Below are 17,422 nucleotides of genomic sequence, written 5' to 3'. Positions count from 1 at the left end.
AATGTCCTTTTCATAACAATATAATAATTCAATTTCAATAAGTGAACTTTCAAGGAAAAAAAAATTCAGCCAGTATTATGGAGTAATTGATGTTAGTTGATGAGTTGTTAGTGTTTTAGGAGGTTACTTTTTTTCTGAAGAGAAATGAAATGCACTTCTTAAAGGATTATCACGGTAATACAAGCATTCAATTACAACAATTTAGAATGTTAAAGGATGGATGATTAGAATGAAGTAATGTCAAAAATATTTTTGTACTTTTTGCTTCAGCAAAATGTCCACAGCATGTCAATAATGATTTAGAAAGTTTGATTAAGAATTTCGTTATTAGATTATAAAATCATATTTGCTAATCTCCTCAAATCTAATTTGGGGTCACTGTAAAAGCCTCGATTCACACAATCCAAGTATGTGTGCCAATGTCATGCTTCTTGCTGAAATGCATTGCCGTTGTTTGTACAAGTGACATGATGATCACAGAAAACTTGAACCGTTCTTGATGACTGAACTAACAAAGCAACCAAAGGGGGGGAAAAAAGATGTATGTATTTCATGTAGGAGTGAGTTGTTGAGCTCGCTTGATGGAGTCCTGCTTCAAGTTTTGATGAAATATTTTCTCTTAAAATTGCCTGCATATAACCTGAAACTTTTCGCATATGGTATAAACGCATATTTATACAAGAATGAGTCCTTTGGACCATTTCAGAAGTGTGAAATATGTTTCACAGAAAAGTCCGAAATGAGGGAAACTCTTGCCTGTTTCTATAAGAGAACTTAACTCTGCAAACCTAACCTGGCCATGAACGGTTAAACCCATGATTTTACTCATTTTTACTCTCTCAGCCAAGTCCAAGCCTTTCAATACATTTAACAGCATAAAATGCACACTGCAAACATGTTTTTCTTACACTGTATTTTATTGTACTTCAAATACAAATATAAAAAAATAATAAAAGAAAATATTAGATGTTCAGTCCTTTCCCGGGAGGGATTTAAAGTGCATTTTGCTCCAAGTAAAATTATCTTAATGTGAATTAAAACCCAAATTTACAGTAGCTCTACCCTCAAATGTCATTTAAAGTCATACTCTGTCAGCCTACTTGAACTGCTCAGCTCATCTGAAAGCAAACTTTCCATTCTCAGAGTTGGTTGAACGCCCTTTTTAAAATGGGCCCCAGACCATTAGTTGTATTTAGTTGCATACTGTAAAACATTAATGTCTGAGACGAATGAAACTAAATTTCCTTTCTTGTTAAGTGTTTTACTAATCAAACGAGCAGAAATTTGAATTGTGTTGCAGAAACTGTTCTCTGTGCTTAAGGTCATATAGATTTCATTAGGTTAGCTTATTAGCTAATTGGCTCTGTCAGCTTAAAGGGATAGTTTTGACACTCCCTGTCCAAAATGTATGACAATAGCAATCCTTGGTCAGTTAGTAATTCTATTTATTTATTTTTGTGGGTTATGGTTCATCAGGGTTGAGGGTGAGTGAGTTTGCTGCTCTGAACGGAAACAATTTTGTATCAGGCTAAAAAGTGTGCTTGTGTGCACGGGTCAAGGGGATCTGAGCGGTAGCAATTCTGCTCAAGTACCTGAAGTGGACCATGTCTAAAGAGTCTGGAGCCCAGACATTCCATTCCAAATGAGGCAAACTTCCTCCAAAATATTTTCCCAATGTTTCGGTTTCCTTGCTGGATTTACCTTTTGATTAAAAAGATTGCTTACAAGACCTGAACTGCACATTTCATTTCAAAAGAATTTACAATCTGACTGCTCTTTCCCACAGCAGGCTGAAATGAGGTTTGTGTGGACACATTATGCAAAAGATTTTCTTGGTTTATCCCTATACAACAAAATTCTGTCTGTCTGTCTCCCTACCTACATACATATGAATATGACACCTTTTAATGTGTGTTCTTCAAAGTTTAGCTCCAACAAGCTTTAAAACATTTGCCTACAATTTATTGACATTATATAATGATGTAAATTTATATTCATAAATGTATATTTTACAAAATATCCCCAAGACTATGGTGTTTAAAGAAGAATTTGTGGTATATGTGAAGACATGAAAAGAAATGTAAAGTCAAAAAGTAAGATATTTTTATACACTACCTGACAAAAGTCTTGTCGCCAATCCCAGTTGTAAGAGCAACATATAATAATTCTAGTTGATCATGTTTGGTGAAGGAAAAATCATGGTTTGAGGTTACATTCAGTATGGGGCCGTGCAAGAGTTCTGCAGAGTGGATGAGATGAGAATATCAACAGGTATCAAAACATTTGTGCTGCCCAATACATTACAAACAACAAGAGAGAGCAAATTCTTCAGCAGGATAGCGCTCATACTTCAGCCTCCACATCAAAGTTCCTGAAAGTAAAGAAAGTCAAGGTGCTCCAGGATTGGCCAGCCCAGTCACTATACAAAACATTTTTGAGCATGTCTAGGGTAAGATGGAGAAGGCATTGACGATGAATATAAAAAATCATGATGAACTCTGGGAGTCCTGCAAGAACGCTTTCTTTGCCATTCCAGATGACTATTAATAAGTTATTTGAGTCATTGCAGAGATGTATGGATCCTCCAACCTCATGGGAGTAATAATAATTCCCATGAGTAATTGGGATAATAATAATAATTAAAATAATAATAAAAATTATAATAATATTCATTTATTCATTTTCTTGTCGGCTTAGTCCCTTCATTAATTTGAGGTCGCCACAGCGGAATGAGCCGCCAACTTATCCAGCAAGTTTTTCCAGCAAGCCCTTCCAGCCGCAACCCATCTCTGGGAAACATTCACATACACTCATTCACACACACGCATTCACACACACACACACTCATACACTACGGACAATTTAGCCTACCCAATTCACCTGTACCGCATGTCTTTGGACTGTGGGGGAAACCGAAGCACCCGGAGGAAACCCACGCGAACGCAAGGAGAACATGCAAACTCCACACAAAAACGCCAACTGAGCTCTCAGAAACAACTCAAGTTTTACAGGTCATTGATACTTGGATAATACCACAATGTCTCCTTTATTATTAGCACATAACCACTAGTGTGCATGGTGACTGTGAAATGTAACCAGCATAGTCATTATGATTTTTGGTGTCTTTCGCAAGATTACTGAGTTGCTCACCAATACAAATGTTGTAATGTGAGTGTTGTCCCATAAACACAACAGCTTTCGGTCCAAGTTTTTATTAAGTGGCCTTAATTACTAAATAATTTCACCCCCAAAATACGTAGAATGTACTTAATGCTTTCGTTTTGTATTGCGCAACACTTGTGGTAGTTTTGAGGTGGGATACGGTGTAAGGAATCTGTCAATTGTATAATTATAAACGTAATTACAGAAATTAATTACGGATTAGTATTACACATACAGATTATTTAGAAGTACAACGTAAAAACATGCACATAAGTACATTCATTACCAAATGATTCATTTAATGTAGATACAACTAAGTACATAATAATTAAAGGCACTTAAGGGATAGTTCACCCAAAAATTTAAATTACGTAATCATTTACTCCATTAATGCAAACCAGTTTTTTGTTGTTCTGTTGAAAACACAACATAATAGGACAATTAAGTACAATCAGTCTTGTGTGTTTGGCTTCACAATGGCTTTGTTGCCTGGTGGTTAGACGAAACACCAAAAAACATTTTTTGAGATGTTGACAGTCATATATGTGTCCCATGTTGCTAAAATCACTATTAGGACACATGTATATGTCACTAAAAATATTGACGCAAATTCATTCTTCTAGTTTGAAGAGGAATTTTGAAGCTACGTCGCGGCCATGAGATCCTTGTGTAAATTCCAGTGTAGAGAATTAATATCTGTACCAGCCGATACAAAGTGATGTCATTAAGTTTACAGCATTAAATCATGACAAAGACTGGGTTCGAAGCAATTAATTGTGAACAAGATGCAACTTCATTAATATGCATGATATAGCTTATGTTGGCTTGTGTTGCCAGCTGTAATTTAAACAAGTAGAAGAATTGTTCAGAGACATTGGTCGTCAGCGTTGTGTTTATGAATATGCCGCAACTAAGGTTTTGTTTCCATTTTTTCCGCAATGAGAGCACAGATTGTGTGTGCACGTGTGGATTACAGTGGTCTGCTAACATGCGTCAAACATAAATTTGTAAGAAACACTTTTTACCCGACAGCTTTTCTCCTCTGGAAATGATGAAATCCGGATTGGCTGCTCGTCTCCTTTTGAAAAAAGATGCAGTTCCAGTTGGTATTGATTGTCCTGTCTCTACGGATTTTGTAAGTGTGTGATCATGGTCTTTGTTTATGTTTATTCAGATGGCAAAGTTACTTAGTATCGTCAGCAGTTCTCTTTCAGTTTTTAAAGACATACCTTAGTCAAAATAATTTAGTTACTAAGTCTACAGTAATCTCACTACAATATTATAGACTAAAAAAAAAGAAAGAGGGAAGGGTTTGCATGAAAAGGGGAGTTTCATTACGTGCACTACAGCTGATTTTCAGCGGCAACACAAACACAGATGCAGGGTAGATAGGACAGTGACTACATTTACATAGACATCACTAATGGAATTATTTGCCCTAATCTGATTAAGACTATAATATGATTAAGGTGTTTACATGAGCTGCTTTTTTAATGTTCCTTTTGAGATCCCGTTTTACATATTATAGCAATTAATTTAATTAACATCATTGCATCACCTATTCACATTTCCTCCAGAGTTTCATGTAATTTCAGGTGTTTCATTTTTAATTTGTTGACTTTAACTGCAGTTTGGCACCTTCACTTTCATTCAGGAACATTTCAAGTTTGCCCCCTGTGACAAACAAGATATTGGATGGGTATGGGTAAAAAAAAAAAACTGCATTTCTTGGTAGATACAGAGACTTGGTAGGTGCAGAGAATAGAGTCAAACAGCCGTGTGTATATAAACTCTTCTGTCATTAAATGCTGTGAAAATCCAACACGATGGACAATTTGATTAAGGTGTTTTACATGTTTACATTCTGAGAGCAGCATTTACAGCAGATCTTTCTGCCCATAATATTGCAGATATATTACTTTAAACTGAGTAACTAAATAATTTTGACTAAGTTTTGTCTTTAAAAACTGACGCCTGACGGTATTAACTTACTTTGACTCTGAATAAACATCAGCAAAGCATCAACAAAGCACATTGATCACACACTTGCCAAATATGTAGAGACAGGATAATCAACATGAACTAGAACCTTATCTTTTTTTAAAAGAAGACGAGCAGCAAATCCGGATTTTTACAAACATATTTTTGTTGCGTGTTAGCAGACCACTGTAATCCACAGTCAAATGTGGGCTCACATGCAGCGGTGCTCTTATTGTGGGAAAATGGAAACAAAACCTTTGTTGTGGCACATTTATAAACGCAACACTGGCGACCCATGTCTCCGAACAATTCTTCTACTTCTACTTGTTTTTTTACAGTTGGCAACACAACATGGCGCCTCTCTGCTGTCTGAACACTATAACACAGTAAAAACAAAGCTATATCATGCATATTAATGAAGTTGCACCTCATTCACAATAGAGCTCTGATTGGTTTAAACCAAGTCTTTCTCATGAATTAATGCTGAAAACTCAAAAGACGTCACGATGTACCGGCCGATACAGACAGCCAAACTCCACGCTGGAATTAACAAAATGATCTCATCACTGTGACGTTGCATAAAATTTTCCTTTCAAACTGGAAGGCCGAATTTGCTTGAAATAATGCAAAAACAATAAATTTTCACTTTTTAGTGACACATATGTGTCCTAATAGGGATTTTAGCAACGTGGGACACATATCTGACTGTCAGCATCTCAAAAAATTTGTTTTGGTGTTTCATGACCCTTTAAAGAGAACAGAACTGAATTTTCTTCAGTATATTTCAACCAATCAGATGGCGACTTTGAAATTCCTGAAGTGTTTCCAATTTTTTCTCTCATACATCAGCAGAATGAAGTATAAAGCATTAAAACCTCATTTAATCAGGTGTTTTTTTAGAGACACCCCTTGCTAGTGTGGGGTTTTAGCTGAAAATAAAAGCATGCATTATATAAATGAAACTATCTGCCAGTTGATTCTTCAATAATTGTGGCGGTTGTGTAAGGAGATCGACTCATAAGCTAGCATCTCTCTCTCTCTCTCTTTCTCTCTCTCTTTATTAGCTCCATATCCAGAGACTGATGGTGGATCTCTCATCTGCTCTTCTGACTCCATTTCAATTTGGAGGCACTAGAGAGTGACTAACATGGAGCGCCTCCAAGAGAGGGTCAAGAGCTCCAAGCAACGAGCAGACATTAAACTCACTTGTGCAAGCCATCAAGTGCTCTGCTTTTTGACCATACGCAGTTTGATGAGCCACGTTACAATATAATCATTTGGCTGGGCTGGCAATGGCTCTGGAGCAAGCGAGAATGTTATGCTATGATAGAGCTTTAGATTACTGCATTAGGATTATGATCCAATGAAGTGTGAGAGAGAAAGAGACATGAGTGCGATGGAAGACTGGCACTCAGAAAGCTTCTCACTTGAAAATATAGCCATTTCAAACAAATAAGCAGAGATCGCTCACCTATGCTAGCAGAACTGGAGCTCAGTAAAAAGCCTGTATTTCCTTAAAGTTGCAGTAGGCGATTGTCTTCAGAAACATTTGTTGTTGTGCTGGTTGAAAGTCTCTTCACATTTCAATAGTAATGATTAAAGTAAATGATCTAAATGTATTTATATATTTTAGATTCTGGGTGAGGGATGAGACTTAAAAATGTTCATCCGATTAAAATTGTCAGGCCGATAATTCCCATAATTCTGACAAGTAGCCCAAACTATCTGTCAACAGCCGCTCACGCAGATCCGCCATTTGTACAGACACGAGTCACAGTGGTAAAATCAAATGCTAAATCAAAACTTTTAAAAATCCTGAATCAATATTGGAGTTAGTTTTGCACGCTGGAGGAAGGATGACACCATGGCCAAAGTATTTAGTTTAGATAGGTAATATATGTGGTACAGGTGAATTGGGTAAGCTAAATTGTCCGTAGTGTATGAGTGTGTGAGTGTATGGTTCCCAGAGATGGGTTGCAGCTGGAAGGGCATCCACTGCGTAAAAACTTGCTGGATAAGCCGCTGTGGCGACCCCGGATTAATAAAGGGACTAAGCTAACAAGAAAATGAAATGAATGAAATGAAATATTCTGTTTTAAAAGTATTTTAGTCACACAAATCTGATGCAGATGTTGTTGTTTTACGAATGGGTTATATGCACAGAAGTGTTGTTCAGCCATGAAATCTTCCGACGAAAGATTAATGTGACTATTTTTCATTTCAAAAAGGAACTTTTACAGCATCGATAATGCAGATTTTTATTAAGTTTAACAAAAAAACATAAGTAAATAGCTCTATTCTGCCTAGCCTACTTTACTGAGGTGAAGTTGGTTTTATATTCACATTGGTTAATTTTTGAGCAATTGCTGTCATTTTAAAAAATAGATAAAATTAAAGAAATATTACAAAGTGAAAATGACAAATACTTTAAACAGTGGTTAGGGTAAGGAAATGTTCAGTTACCATTAAAATAAAAGTCTGGTATAAGCAAAAAAAAAAGTAAAAAAAATGTAACTTTTGTTGTTGTTTTTTTGACCACACACTCTGCGACCCACTGAAAATCTTCCCGCGACCCATCAGTTGAGAAACACTGATCTATTGGGTTGCCTATTATCTTTAATGTGCGCATTCATGATTTCAGGAGGCATAGCACTTTTCACAATAATTATTGTTTCAAGCAGCTATACAAAAGGTCCACATAACTGAATTACAATCAAATTTAAAAAAGTAAAGGCTATTAGTAGATAGAATTTGCGTTTCTTTTTTTTCTTTCTTTTTTTTTTCTTTTTTGCTATTTCTGCGCAAAACTTTGTTAAAAAAATCCGATTTTGGGAGTATCGTGACTAAAAACTTTCATTAATTAATTTTCTTTTCGGCTTAGTCCCTTTATTAACCTGGGGTCACCAAAGTGGAATGGACCACCAACTTATACAGCGCATTTTACGCAAAAATGTATTAATAATTATTAAACAAAATGCGATCAAAACAGTATCAAAAGAGTAAATGGCTAGTGTGTTTTGCAAATTTCCTATAACACATTTAATCATTAGAAATGTGCATTATTTCATAAAAAACAGGCAGAAATTATGGGAAATGTGTGAGATTTTATTATTATTATTACTTAACTTCTCTGGTTACTTTTTCTAGCTCTCATAACTTAATTTTTATAGTTATTGCAACCTAATTGTTGTAGTTCCCGCAACTTAGTTTTTCAAGTTCTCATAACTAAATTTTTCTAGTGATTGCAACAAGTTAACATAAACAAAAATGTATGTAATGTTATTAAAGTCATTGTTTATGCCTTGCCTAATGCTTACATTTTAATAAGAACACTATTTTTGTAGTTACTTCAACTTAATTTTTCTAATTACTGAAAAATAATAATTGTTATTTACAACAACTTAGGACTTTATTTTATAAATCTAGGCACAAAATCTAAAGCGTAGGGCAGAAAAACATTAAGAGCATGTCCAAATCCACTTTTGCTATTTTTAGGACGGAAAAAATACACTTTGCGCCCCCGCACATAGGTTGTGCTTATTCTCTTCATGAGTTATGGGTGTGTTTTAAACCAATATATAACGTGCATCAACATGTACTAAACCAATCAGTCCTGTCTCCCATCCCCTTTAAAAGTCAGTTGCATCGTGCTGTGGAGCATTTTTTCTTTCCTTGCAGCCTCTTTACTTTCCTTTTACTCTTTACTCCTTTTAATCTCCCTCCACCTAAGACATCCATTAGCCTACAGATTTAATTTAGTTTGTAAAGAACAAAGATAATACATTTTTATAATACAATGTAAAATTGAACCATGCTGTAGTTTATAATGCTAGAATAATTTGCTAATCCTTTGCCAGCATAATGACAACTGTCATATTGCTCACAGAGGAAAAAAATAAAACACATAAATGAGTGCAAAATTATCTATACATTATGCATTATCGAAGGTCATAGTTTGGCTTTGGGCATCCCAACAACAGGCTTGCATGGAAGGTCATTTTCAAAAACCCATAATAGGGGCTCTTTAAATATCACGTGTGTATCTGTTTGATGGAGTGCAGTTAATTATGTTTAATGAAATATTGACTTAACTTTTTAATTTACATTATTCTGTAGAGTATTTCTGTACTACAATGCTTGTTATTTCTAAAAAAAGATGGTTAAATGAAGCCTTAATAGTTCAGAATAAAATTGTTATTATTGTTATAATTTTTGTTTTGCAAGAATTCAAAAAATGAGTCAAAATAAATAAATACATTTTGATTTTATGTTGATTTTTAAAGGTCTTTAGCTTTTATTTTTTCTATAATTAGATAAATTAGATAAAGGCAGGGGAGAACTACATACCAGAATGCACCAGCAGTCATTTGACTCATTTCTAAGCAAGGAAGCTCTTTTAACAAAGTGAAAGCAAATCTGTGTTTAAGTGCTTAACCTGGCGAATGCACAATGAAGAATTAAAGATGTGTTGGAGAGAGAGAAAAAAAACCTGGAGAACTGCCTGCTTGAATTCACACTAATTAGTCAGCTTGGCTTCTCCAAATAAATGATTGCATGGTTTATCTGCTATTTGGATGATTAATTCCTGCAAAGAGTCTTTTTTTTTTGTCCTCTGCAAGTCTATCGGTTGCCGCAGGAGAAACGGACACACAATAATTTGGACTGAGGCAGATTGTCTAATGAGCTCCTCACCATGTTTCCCCTCCACACTAAACCATTACAGATGCAAATTTCTGCAAGTTTATTCTGTGCGTATATGCAATCAGGCTGTGTACTCCACGATCACTTTCTCATTAATGCCATTTAAATATTCAGTTTGCCATTAATCATTCATTTCCCATTTCACACCACATACCGCAGACAAAAATGAAGATTTTCACAATGTTCATATTCCATTGCTACCAAATGTGTTATTTTTTAATGTATTAATAAGTATTAAACAAAATACAATCCAAACTGTTTTTTTTTCTAATTAACATTTTATACTCCAGCAAATGGCTGCTATATTTAGCAAATTTACTATAACAAATTTAATCATTCGAAATGTGCATTATTCAACATAGGCACATTCTGTAACAAAGGCCTATATATGTTTCTGGAGACTGCAAATTATGTAGCCAGAGGTACATATGGCTGCATTTAATTTTTAAAACAAACGCTATGGGGCGGTATGATGCCTTTTTCGCTTACCAGCTGACCGCCTACCTCCGTATGGGCGGCTTTCCCACTGTAACTAGTTTGTCCCGTTAGCTTGCCATGTACTTCAGCAAACTTGAGACTCAGAGAGCAGTTGACCATGATGACGAGGTTCGAGTCTGGTGAAGAACGGTTCCAGAAAATGGGTAAGACAAAAACAAAATCTAAAAAATAAAATAAACAAGTAAATAACAGGGTGGGAATTAGGTAAAATCTGAAAACATGGTAAAAATCAGATGAGGGCTTTTCTTTTTCTGGATTGCTTTCAAAAATTGTTGGTTGGGTTTGGGGAAGGAGGAGGGTGGGTCAGACGATCGCTCAGTCATTCAGTCAATCAAACAGTTAGTCGACAGCAGCCTCTGGTAAGTTTACGCGAGAACAGTAAGCGCGAATGGAACTCACAAGAGAAATTTGAGATCTCAAAATGTGTACACAGCGGCCTCCCATGGATTCGCAAAAAAACATACCTCCTGGGACATATTTTGCGGCCTCCAGAAATGTTTATAGAAGTGTGGTTTCAGAATGAGCCTGGATTGACATTATTTTATTAAAAACAGGCAAAAATTATGGGAAACGTGACATTTTATTATTATAATTATTCACTTTTCTGTTCTTTTCTAGCTCTCATGACCTAAATTTCTATTTTAAAAAATCTATTTACTGCAACTGAATTTTTCCAGTTCTGGTAACTTTATTTGTCTAGTTTTGTCAAGTTTTTTATGAGGTGAGTTGTTAGCCCTGCGCTCAACCCCCAATCTGGAAGACCATGACTTACACACATACACAATTGTAAATTTAGCTTACACCCAATTCTCCTATAGTGCATGTCTTTGAACAGTAGGGGAAACCGGAGCACCCGGAGGAAATCCACGGGGAGAACATGCAAACTCTGACAGAAATGCCAACTGATCCAGCCAGGGCTCGAACCAGCTAACTTCTTGCTGTTAGGCGACAGCACTGCCCACTGTGCTACCGTGTCGCCCAATTTGTCTAGTTACAGCAACTTTGTTTTTCTAGTTATTGCAACGTAAAGTGGGCGACACGGTGGCTTAGTGGTTAGCACTGTTGCCTTACAGCAAGAAGGTCACTGGTTCGCAAGGATTTCCTCTGGCTGCTCCGGTTTCCCTCACAGTCCAAAGACATACGCTATAGGTGAATTAAATAAACTTAATTGGCCATATTGTATGAGTGTGTATGGATGTTTCCCAATACTGGGTTGCAGCTGAAAGGGCATCCGCTGCGTAAAACAAATGCTGGATAAGTTGGCAGTTCATTCCGCTGGGGCGACCCCAGATGATTAAAGTGACTAAGCCAAAGAAAAATGAATGAATGAATGCAAATTAAAGTTAACATTAAGAATGTTTATAATGCTGAAATAAGTCAATGTTCATGCCTTGCCTTGCCTTGTTGTAAAGTTGTAAACTTGTTGTAAAGTTTTACCAGTTATGTGAACTGAAAATCTGACTGTAGCAAATTAAAATTATTAATTGAGCTGTGGCCCGTTTCAAGGTAAGGTACTTGCCAGTTTCAACATATACTTGTCAGCACAGATTTTTACGAAACTTAATTTTTTTTAGTTATCAAAACATTTTTGTAGTTACTTCAACTTAATTTTTGTAGTTACTACAACTTTTAGTTATTTTCATAACTTTTTTTGGGGGGGATTTATTTTGTTTGGATTTATACTTCTGCGTATGCTCTGGTGAAGTCTTTGTGTGGTCGCATAGCCTTCGCAGTGGCTGACATCAACGCTGGCGCGTGCCTCTCAAAATATATAACTAGATGTCGCACTGACGCATAGCCCAGGCTCTGTGATTGGTCACCTTGGTAGCTGTGACGAGCCGCAAGCCTGATGGAGCGAGTGTTTACAAGTGTCGAGTTGCGTGAAGGACCTCCAGATGGAAACTATTGTTTTGTGTTCACCTTATGATTAAAGTTGTTGCACGTCCGCTGATTCCCGCCTTTGAATGATCTTATTTTAGCTCAAAACATCAAAACCCCTGAAAAGAAACAAAGAACCATAAAAACCTACTGTCAGCTCGTGTTTCGAAAGTGTTATTGCAGAGCAACACAAACTGTGTGCAGAAGTTGAAATGCATGACTATGCGCAAGGCAGGCACCGTGAGTCACGCTGATCACTTGATGCAGAAGTATAAATCAGCCTTTAATGTTTCTTGTTACGGCAACTTGATTATGATTTTTGCAAATAACTTTTTCTAGTTCTCTATCTCAGCAAGGGTTAACTTTAGGTCTTTTAACTTCAAATTGGTAAAAAGAAACTTTTTGCAACCATTGGCCAACAGAAATAGTTACAAACATGCCAAAGGAATAAATATGATTTTTTTATGTAGTTTGGGGAGTTTCAACTAGTCCTAAAAATAAATGTTTGTTTATTGTCGTGGTTGCAGAACAACAATATATAATATTAAAATACCAATAGAAGTGCAACTAAATATTTTACCTTTTGTTCTTGTTTCTGTAGATTCTGAAAGCAAGCACACGTGTGCAGTTAAAATGTAATAAGAATAAAAGAAGTTTTGAAGTGAGAAGACGTTATGGCGTTTTAATGTGATGTGTAAAGCAGGTGTCCTTGAGCTTCACGGCCTGTCAGGTCATGTCAGTGGAATGGTCTCTAGTGTACAGGCTGTTGCTGTTTTTTCCATGTTTGGCTGATGTTATGTATTATGTAGATGTTCAGGGAGTGGATTGTCAACACTTAGTGTTTGGCATTATGCAGTGGAAACCTTCATTCAGATGCTGTAAACAAGGCCACCATGCCGACTCTATTAATCATTTAACCACAGACAAAGGCTGGTTATGGTGGTCAGCCAAGGAAGCTTTCTACCAGCCTTTTAGCTGAATTAGATGAGAAGAGGGAACGCTCTTTCTTTTGGCATATCATGATGGCAGGATCCCCTCAGGGGCGAGGAGTTTTAGAAGGGCATGTTGTGGTTGGTGGTGGTTGAACCGCAGATGAGGCTGCCCTTTAAAGGCCCATATACCTATCTAGATGTGTCCTGGGGAGCAGTCACTGACATTAAAACTCAATTAGTGGACGGCTCTGTAAATACTGCATGAGTCGAGCGCTTTGCTAATGAAGGCCCAGAGCAGGGTTCCCGCTCTACATCTTGATATGTCAGGACCGTGGTTAGCTGCGAGCCAGCGCGTCAGTCCAAAGGGAGGTTAAAATGCAGATGAGTGTTGACAGTCGGGTGCAATTGTCATTCAGCACATCTTATGGCCTCCCCGGGGTCTCATCTCGCTTTACTGTGGTGCTTCACTCCTCTTTGGCTCCCACTCATCATCACGCATACCAATACGCAGAGTAAAATTGCGATATGAGCTGCATTTTAATGCACCGGGTCAGTCTATTTTGCCTTGTCCTGAGGCACTTTTAGAGCGCTGAATGAAAGTCTGTTTGTCTAAATAATTGATCTAAAATGCTTTACTCTTTTTTGTTTTTGGTAGAGCACAAATACTTTTTATCTCTTTTTTTAATCACTTTTTGGCAACACTTTGGTTAAATTTTAGTTACAAATGTTTTATGCATATACTATAGTAAGTAATTACAACAAATAATCCATATATACATGTAACTAACCCTAAACCTAACCCACATTCTCATCTCAACCATATAATAAGTAAATGTGATCAATCACTTAGTAGTTAATTGAATAGTTACACTGTAACTATGTTACCTTAAAATAAAGTGCAATCACACTGTTTTGATTGTCCTCTTTAAGCCTTGAATACACCAAGGCTTAGTCTTAGAACTAATGGCAATGAAAACTGAAAATGTGCACCGTCATCAAATACACAGGGACAAAACATTATCATCACACTGACCCTCCAAAGTATGAACTCTTCATGGCCACTTGAGGTTTCTGGCACCAATACATTAGCAGCCAGTCAATCCTCCAAGTCCTATAGGTTCAAAACTGGAGCTGATGTGGATAAATTGTTTGTTCAACACATCCCAAAGATGCTTAACTGGAATTACACATGTAGATTTTGGAGGTCAGAGCAACAGCCAAAACTTTCCTAAACAAAGTGTGCAGGTGCTTTATCTTTCAAAAAAAGAAAGAACTTCCACTTCCAGCAGGGAACGACATTGTTAGAGAATCAGAAGACCTTCCACAATGTTTAGGGCTGTAGCACATGTTAACTATGGCTCTCCAGAACCAAACTTGCCCAACCCCATGCCCAGAGCATCAGATTCCCTCCACCAGAATGTTGTTGTTCCATACTGCATCCTAGGTCCTGTACAGTGAAGTAGTATAGCTGATCATTCTTTGTCACCATGGTATATTAAAGCCGATCTTCTGCGTCAAATGTGACCAGCATGTCTGTGCAGCTTTTCACAGTTGCTTACGCTTTAGCCTGACGTGGAACCTAACATGCACCTCTCAAAAAATGTAGCTATATGTCGAGGCAACACGTAGTGCAATAGATGTGATTGGACGGCTTAGGAAAGATGATGAGTGTGGGCGAGGCCGAGAGCTATGGGAGTTGAGCGAGCCTTCTGGTGTGTGTTTGACAAGTGTAGAGCACCAGATGGATACTTTTGTTTTGTGTTTACCTTATGATTAAAATTGTCACACATTGGTCAGTTGCCACCTCTTTCCTCATTGAATGAGTGCGTTTAACATACTTGTACATTAAATTAACATTGCACAAATTGCCAGTGTAAAAATCAAAACAAAGGAACATTAAACCCCATTGCCAGCTAGCATTTTAGACGTATTATGTCAGAGCTACACAAACAGAATGCAGAGGAATTCTCTGGGCCATATATATTGGTTTAGCAAACACCGTTCCACCAATTATTCATTCATTTTCCTGTGGCTTAGTCCCTTATTTATCAGAGATCGCCACAAGCGGAATGAACCGCCAACTACTCCAGTATACAACCCAGGCTCATTGTGGAAACATACCCTGCGGACGTTTCTGGAGACCGTGAAATACGTCCCGGGAGGTACGTATTCAAGCAGTTTTTGTTTTCGCGAATCTGCAAGAGCCGGCTGTGTGCGCTTTTCCGCGTCTCTGACGCCTCTCGGTAGTGCGTGCTGCTGTAGAGCGGCCGTCCGTCCGACTGACTGGCTGAACGACTGAACGATCGACCGGGCGGCCAATCGGCCGACCCAGCTGCCCTCCTCCTCCTCCTTCCCTAAACCCAAGCGACGATTTGCAAAAGCCGTTCAGAAAAAAAAGCAAAAGCCCTCGTCTGATTTTGACCGCGTTTTCTCGCTTTTATTTTTTTGGATTCTGTTTTTCATCTTACCTGATTTCTGGAACCACTCTTCCCCGGACTCGATCCCGGTCGTCGCCATGACCGGCTCCTCCTCCCTCCGGGCTTCCGCTCCGCCGACGTAACGCTGCGAGCTAAGCGGACAAACTAGTTGAGGCGGGAAAGCCCTCCACATGGAGGTGAGCCGTCAGCCGGCGAGCGCGAAGAGGAGGAGCAGAGCGGCGTCACACCACCCCGCAGCGTTCACTCCATAAAAAACCAAAACGCGGCCATACGTACCTCCGGCCACGTAAATCGCGGTCTCCAGAATCGTCCGCGGGGCTACGTTTCCAGAATGAGCTTGGGTTGCCAGTATATGTTTTACGTGTATATGACATGCACTTGCAAAGTATCTTAAAGTCAGTTAAATGCAGTGTAGGCACCCAGCAAACAATTTTGTGTTTAATAGACATCTAAATGTAGACAGCTTGGCTAAAACAAGGGTAAACTTGGGCTGTCAGTGAAAGTCTAATAGACATCTAAGAATAGACCAAAACTAGACTAGTCGTCAAACAGACAGATTAGACAGACTTTATATGTGCAGTCATTCATTTCTGTTTATTTGATGACTAGTCTTGTTTCGGCCTATTCTTAGGCGTCTATTAGATTTTCACTGACAGTCAAAATTTAGCCTTGTTTTAGCAAGTCGACTATGTTTAGACGTCTATTAGACATCATTGAAAAACAAAAAAATACTTCCTGGGCAGACATTAAGCAGACGGGTTTACTATTAATCTATTGAAAATTAGCTGGCATGTAGTTGCAATGTAACATAGTCAACAAAATGTGCAATAGGGATGGACCATCAAAATAAAGTGATTCCCAATGTTTTTACTGATTATTAAAAAAATTCACTCAAAAGTCACTAAAACTAGCATCATTTAATTTTCCCTTTGTGGAAGAAGTTTAGCAGGATGTCGATGCAGCTCTTTTATCATAAAGGTGGTGGATGGGATCCAGGGGCAGCCAAGCTCCAATAAAAATAGTCTGTAATGTTTGGAAATTAGCACTGTAAGAGAAACAGGCTATAAAATACATTTTGGCAAACAGCTGCCGTCACCATTCACTTTAATTGCATAAAAAGCAGCTCTGCTATTCAGCTTTAAATAACTCATGACATGACAGTAAATAAATGATAACAGAACTTTCATTTTTTGGGGGCGAACTCTCAGCATATACTGATAAATATTATTTAATGGAGGTAATGGACTCCTGCCAGACATCTGTTTGGAACCTTTCATTATATTTTGAAATGCAATTATCTTTGTGAAAATGAGACAATGAGTCTCTTACTATGAAGGATATTGGTCCAAAGAGTGGAATGTTACAATCAACAGATCTAGTGCAAATGCCAAAAACACTCCTAATAAAACCATGGATGTCTTCCAGCGTAAGCAACATAAGAAACAAGTAGTTTCCACAGTATAAATATCCTTTCATGTGTACCATAATATGAGGATGAATGAACTGTTCATTATTTTCCCTCCGGGCTCTTTGTTTCTGACAGTGCTTTAACTCTCTGCAGCTGTCAGTTGTTTTGGTTCTCGAAGTCTAGTGCATGTGCTGCCCACACTATAACAGGCTGTGACCTCGCAGCGGTGACAGTCTGCCAGAACTGATTTCCGTTGACTCACTTTTGCTGTGACCACTGTAAGTCCTTCACAGAGCTGCACGCTTACATGGATTGTTGGCTTCATCCAGTTACTGGTGTGCAGAAGGGCAAAAGACTTAAATGCGTGTATCATGCAAGCTACAATTTATAATACACTCACCTGACACTTTATTAGGTTCGCCCTG

This window comes from Danio rerio, chromosome 18, assembly GCF_049306965.1.
Source record: "Danio rerio strain Tuebingen ecotype United States chromosome 18, GRCz12tu, whole genome shotgun sequence".
In the NCBI taxonomy this organism is placed as follows: Eukaryota; Metazoa; Chordata; class Actinopteri; order Cypriniformes; family Danionidae; genus Danio; species Danio rerio.
Note: the sequence above shows the minus strand (reverse complement) of the source record.